This window comes from Chelonia mydas, chromosome 10, assembly GCF_015237465.2.
Source record: "Chelonia mydas isolate rCheMyd1 chromosome 10, rCheMyd1.pri.v2, whole genome shotgun sequence".
NCBI classification, from domain to species: domain Eukaryota; kingdom Metazoa; phylum Chordata; order Testudines; family Cheloniidae; genus Chelonia; species Chelonia mydas.
In genome coordinates, this window is record NC_051250.2 from 58,550,910 (window position 1) to 58,557,588 (window position 6,679).

Genomic DNA, 6,679 nt, shown 5'->3' on the forward strand with positions numbered 1-6,679 from the left:
TGCAAAGAATTGATTTAGTTTCTCCGCAATGGCCTTATCATCCTTGAGTGCTCCTTTAGCATCTTGATTGTCCAGTGGCCCCACTGGTTGTTTAGCAGGCTCCCTGCATCTGATGTACTTACAAAAAATTTTTGCTGTTACTTTTAGTCTTTGGCTAGCTCCTTCTTCAAATTCTTTTTTGGTCTTCCTTATTGTTTTTTACACTTCACTTGCCAGAGTTTATGCTCCTTTCTGTTTTCTTCAATAGGATTTCACTTTCACTTTTTAAGGGATGCCTTTTTGCCTCTAACTGCTTCTTTAACTTTGTTGTTTAGCAACGATGGCATTTTTTTGGTCCTCTTAAAAAAACTGTGTTTTTTTAATTTGGGGTATACATTTAATTTGAGCCTCTATTGTGTCTAAAACATTTCCATGCAGCTTGCAGGGATTTCACTTTTGGCACCGTATCTTTTAATTTCTGTTTAACTAACATCTTCTTTTTTGTGTAGTTCCCCTTTCTGAAATTAAGTGCTACCCTGGTGGGCTGCTGTAGTGTGTGTCCCATCCCAGCCCCATCCAGGGATGTTAAATTTTATTATGTTGCGGTCACTATTGCCGAGAGTGGGAAAGCTGACCGACTTTCCCCCAGCCCTTAGTTTAATTCATTGAATGAGTTTCTCTGCAATGGCCTTATCAATTAATTGAATTGGCCTCGTTAGCACTGACCCCCCACTTGGTAAGGCAACTCCCATATTTTCATATATCTACTGCTTACTGTATTTTTCACTCCATGCATCTGATGAAGTAGGTTTTAGCCCATGAAAGCTTATGCTCAAATAAATTTCTTAGTCTCTAAGGTGCCACAAGGACTCCTCATTGTTTTTGATTTAGGTGGAGCCCATCCTTCCTGTATAGACTCCAGCTTTCCCAAAAGGTTCCCCAGTTCATAGTAAATCTAAACTCCTCCTCCCTACACCATCATCTCATCCATGCATTGAGACCCTGTATTTCTCCCTATCTAACTGGCTCTGCGTGTGGAACTGGAAGCATTTCAGAGAATGCTACCATGGAGGTCCTGGATTTCAATCTCTTACCTAGCAGCCTAAATTTTGCCTCCAGAACCTACCTCCTGTCCTTTCCTGTGCCATTTGTACCTACATGTTAGGAAGTTAAGAATAGGTTAGTTTTTAGTATAAGTAGTATAGATAGAAACAAATCTCATCATCTATACTAAACTATGTAATGGTGGAACCAAAGAAAAAGCTGGGATTTCAGAGGTGTGCTTTGTGCTCAGCTGTCTTCCCAGCATTCGATTTTATAGGCCCCAGGAACTCAACCCCTGCAAAATTCACCACCACATCTAACTAACCCTCACTCCAACAGTTTCTTTTCCTGGGACTGTTGAGGCTCGCATCCCTTTATTGATGCCACATCATTCCCTTCCTCAGGTTTTTGGAAACCGCCATACCCAATTTGCCTTCAGCTGAAGGGACCTAACCACTGAAAAATGGGTATTGGAAGTTATTCATAGTGGCTAACTGATAGAATTTCTGGCAACTCTTACCCACAAACCCTCTTTCTGGTTCCTTTTGCAGGGACCACTCTCATGAAGAGATTCTTTGCTGGGAAGTGGACTCTTGTCTCCTATGCGGAGCCATAGAAATGTTTCCATCTTAACAACAAGGGAAGGGGTTCTACTCCCTGCACTACTTCAACCCCCAAAAGAAGGGGGATGATGCTTGATTCTCGACCTACATCAACTGCATATATTCATTTCAAAGGTAAAATTCCATGTGATCTCTTTTTGGCATCAATAATTCTCTCGAGAGGAGGGACATGGTTTGCAGTTCTCAACATGAAAGATGCATATTTTTCATAGACATTCATCCATCCCATAGGAGGTTCCTCAGATTCATTTTCAGACAAGACTATTACCAATTCAGAGTCGTCCCCTTTGGACTAGCCACAGCACCCAGGGTCTTTAGAAAGGTTTTTTTCAGTGGTGGCAGCTTAGATGAGAAGAAAGGGATTCACTGTTTTCCCATACCTTGACAATCGGCATCTGATGACAGATCCTACGAAGAAGTACAGAGGGCAATGTGATTCCTGCTCAGTCTATTGCCTTCTCTAGATATTTATTTCAACCACAGGTAATCCATGTTGATCCCCATAAGTTCCATAAATTTCATGGGGCAGTGTTGGACTCATCCACAGCAAGAGCTTATTTACCTCTCAAGAGGTTCCAGAACATGGGTGTTCTCATACCCCAGGTCACCAGACTTCAGTCAGAATTTGCCTTTTCCTCCTTGGCCACTTGACCTCAGGCACATGTAATGCAACTTGCCAGGCTCCATCATCGTTGTCTGGAAGATTGGCTTTTGTCTGTTTTACTCACCAGAGAGGGCCGGCAACAATAACAAAGTGATGATAATTCCATCCAAAGTTTTGGACTCTCCTCTGGTGGACAAAGTCAAAAGGTTTGGGTGGGGATCCCTTTCCTCACACTGACTCCTGAGGCAACCATCATTACCGATGCCTCTCTGTTAAATTGTGGAGGTTATATGGGCAATCGTACAGCACAAGGTATATGAACCCCTTGGAAGACCAGAATCTGTATCAATTTACTAGAACTCAGGACGGTCCATCGAGGCTGCAGTGCCTTCTTCCCACTCATCTGATCCTGACCTGTCCAAATAATGTCAAGCAATATGATAGTATCTTCTGTGTAAGCAAGCAGGGGGGAACAAGATCCAGTCCTCTTTGTGTAGAGTCAGTCAACCTCTGGAATTGGTGCTTCAGCCATCATATAACTTTTTCAGCAGCATACTTAGCAGGTGTGCAGAACTCCCTAGTGGACAATCTCAGCTGTCATTTTTCCACAAATCATGAATGGAAGGAGTGAGAGCTCATTCCACTAGAGCACAAGCAACCTCTGCTGCATCTCTGAAAGATGCAACTGTAGTAGAGAGATGTAGGGCAGCTACCCTGGAGCTTCTTGCACGCTTTCACAAGACGTTATGCTTTGTTCCAATCTTCTGTTGCAGATACAGCTGTGGGCACAGCAGTATTACAGTCAGCTATTACTTCTGCATCCTCACACCCACCTCCTGTTTGACCACTGCTTGTTAATCCCCCATGTGTGGAATAAACATAGGGACCATCCCTCAAAAAAGAAATGGAGGTTACTTACCTAAACTGGAGATTCTTAGAGATGCATGGTCCCTATCTGTATTCCACTACCTGCCCTCCATTTCCTCTGCTGCAGATTATTGGGGTTTGCAGTAAGAATAGGAGCTAGAGAGGCATCTCAGTCTGCACTTCCCTTTATGCCTTTGGTTCAGAGCACAAGAGTTACAGCACATGTGTGGACCAATAGATGCTGCTTGCAAGAAAATTCCAGACTCAGGCACATGGTGTGCATGTGTCGACTACATGTGGAATACAGATAGAGACCGTACATCTCATAGAACCTCCAGTTACAGGTAAGTAATCTCCATTTTCTGATCCTGTCTCTGACCCGTGGTGTAGCTACTGGCTCTGATCATTAGCTTGGAGATTAGTTCCTGGTTCTGGCTTTGACTCCTGGCATGGCTACTGGTACCACAGGCACTGGCTTCCTCCAGGCCCTGAGGGTGCTCAGCCCCCTCCTGCGCACCAGGCCCCGCCCCCACCCCACCCTTCTCCCAAGCCCACAACCCCGCCCTGCCTCTTTCTGCCCCCGCCCCACCTCTTCCTGCCGAGTTCCACCCCCTGTCCCTGCTCCTCTCCCTCCCTCCCTCCCAGTACCTTCTGCGTGCTGCGGAACAGCTGATCACGGTGAGGGGGAGGAGTTGATTGGCGGGCCCACTAGCGGACGGGAGGTGCCGGGGGAGGGGGACCTGGCTGCCCATGGGTGCTAAGCACCCACTAATTTTTTTCCATGGGTGCTCTACACCCGGAGCACCCACGGAGTCAGTGCCTATGAGTGGTACCCAACTCCAGCCCTGGCCCTGGGTTTGAATCTGCTTTCCAGCTTTTGCTTGACCCACTAGGCCTGATTCTTGCCTTTGCCCACTAGGCCTGACCACCCATGGTCCGGTCTCTAACAGTTTGAGCAACCCATAAAAAACAACCAGGCTTGGGGTCCACTTTTCCAGCATGGGATCTCACCCAGGCCAATTTCTCTGTGGCATGGATGGAAGAGGCCACACACAATTTGCAGGTGCAGGTGTCCACCCTACTGATGTCGGTGGCATTGCTGGCTGCCCTGGTTCCAGTCCCCTGGGAACCAAAGACCCCTTTGCCAAAAAAAAATTTGGTGATCATGGCCACTTCAATGGGATTCCTGAACTGGTGCCAGCTCCTGTTCTTATTATGGCCCCAACTCATTCCCTACTGACTATGCCTGGGTTGGGCTTATTATTTATTGACTGGGGAAGACTTGGCTTGTGCATCTCCACTCTTGGAACAGTCCAGTGCCCTCCTAGGTCAGTTGGAGAAGTTTATTCAAGCAGTATCCAGGATCTTTGATGGCCTTCACCATGCCTGAACCGCCAGGGCCCATGCTTCAAGCACTATGGCAGGGGTGTCAAACCATGGCCAAATACACAGATGAATTCCACCTCCTATCTGTGGACACTGACTAGAACAAGGCAGTACAGTGTCACCATTTCTGACTAGGATTGAACAAAGACACTAAAGATGAGCTGGTACAGGTTGAACCTCCATCCAGTCTGGGTGACCTAATGGATTTATGCATTTGACTTGACAACAGTGTGGCCAAATAGCACCATAACTGTGGCTCGGCTCAGCCCCCTAAAACCTGCCGAATCTCAGGCTGTGATTCCTCAATGGTGCAGTTTACTCCAGGACCTGGAACCCAGGCCACTGGGCCAGGTCCACCCACGTCTACCTGATGCAGAGAAGCACAGACAACAAGTGTTGGGGCTTTGCTTATATTGTGGGAGACCCAGATGCTTTGCAGTATTATGCCTGGCAAAGACTGGACTGGCCATTGTGTTGGAAAGATGCCAGACCTCAACATCAAAACAGGAAGCTGTGTTGGACAGGACTCCTTCCTCCTTTTGAAATTATCTGACCCCCCGTGTCTTTGTTCGAACAATTGCAACTGCGAGCTAGCATCTGATGCCCCTCCCAACTGCCACTGCAGATTTTTCTATGTGCCCCAAAATCCACCTGGAAACTCTAGTTGACTTGGGGACATTGAGCAATTTTATGGACTGGGACTTTGCTAAGACCCGAGGGATTCCTACTCTGTGCAAGAACTCTCCGAATCTAGTGGAAACCATTGATTGTTCTCTTCTGTCCTCTGGCCCGGTAACCCACCAGGACCTTGCCCCATGCAGTCTCTTCTCTCTAAGGTCATCAGGAAGTTCTCCGGTTCAGGTTAATTCAGGCCCACTACTCTGGTTGTCTTTGGTGTGCGATGGCTTGCTGCACATGACTGCTGCATCTGTTGGCAGAAGGAGACAATATGTTTCTGCTCCCAGTATTGCTGGCAATCATGTCCAGAAGCCAGTAAGAGAACAGGTGCTCTCTGCAGCTCATGCCACAACCTGGGTAGTCTCCACCCAAAGGGAAGGAGCCCATAGCAGTTAAAGGTGCCTACCACAGTCCTATCTGCTGCTGTCAAGATACTATTCAACTATCATGACCTCATGGATGTAGTCAACAAAGGAAATGCAGATACCCTGTTCCCCACCCCCAAAGTATGAAGGTCCTATCAATTTCCAGTCCAGAGCTGAGCTTTCCTTTGGCCATGTATACGTCTTCCCAAACCAAAGCTGCAGGCTCAATATGTCTACACTGCAAAAAAATAAATAAATAAAAACACCCCACAGCAGTGACTCTCAGAGCTCAGGCCTACAGACTCAGACTCACTCTGTGGTGCTAAAAATAATAGTGAAGATGTTTCCACTCAGGGAAGTCACCCTTTGAGATGTTCCCACTTTGAGAGTCACCCTCCTTGCTGGGTTTCAGAGCCTGAGCTCCAGCCCAAACAGGAATGTCCACACTGCCATTTTTAGCACTGTTGCATGAGCCCAAGTCTGTAGACCTAGGCTCTGAGACTCACTGTTGTGGGATATTTTTATTTTCTTTTTGTTTTTTGCAGGATAGACATATCTTCAGATGCCAGTGAAAGGTATGGTATAAGAACCTGAATAGCATTCATGCTTATAAAAAAGCTCTAAGATCCTTGGATGGTAAGTGCTACAGGATGAAGAAGTAGTATTTTTGTTTGATTATTTGCTGGCTGGTAAAAATTAACTGTCTCTCAAGTACCACTGTCAGGCCACAGAATTTATTAGTTTTCTCTCAAAGGCAAAGCTTGTGATGTCAGACTGTAAGATAGCTATTTGCCACAGTGGAGTTCTGTTGCTGAGTATAAAGGATATAGTAATTTTACTTTGGCAGTCTTAAGCCTGGTTACATTTGTGGTTGGGTTTGTCCTACAGTCTTTAACTGTTGGGTTTTTTGAGCTGATTTTCTCTACATGTATCCATCCCACGCTATTTAACTTCAGGATGTACACTTGATATTCAATAGTCTGCCAGAGAAAATAGGTCAGTACTTTATGATCACTGGGTAACCCAAGAGTGTGTTGTAAGTGTTAGGGCATGTCTACACTACAAAATTAAGTCAATTTTATAGAAGTCGATCTTTAGTAAGCGATTTTATACAGTCGATTGTGTGTGCCCCA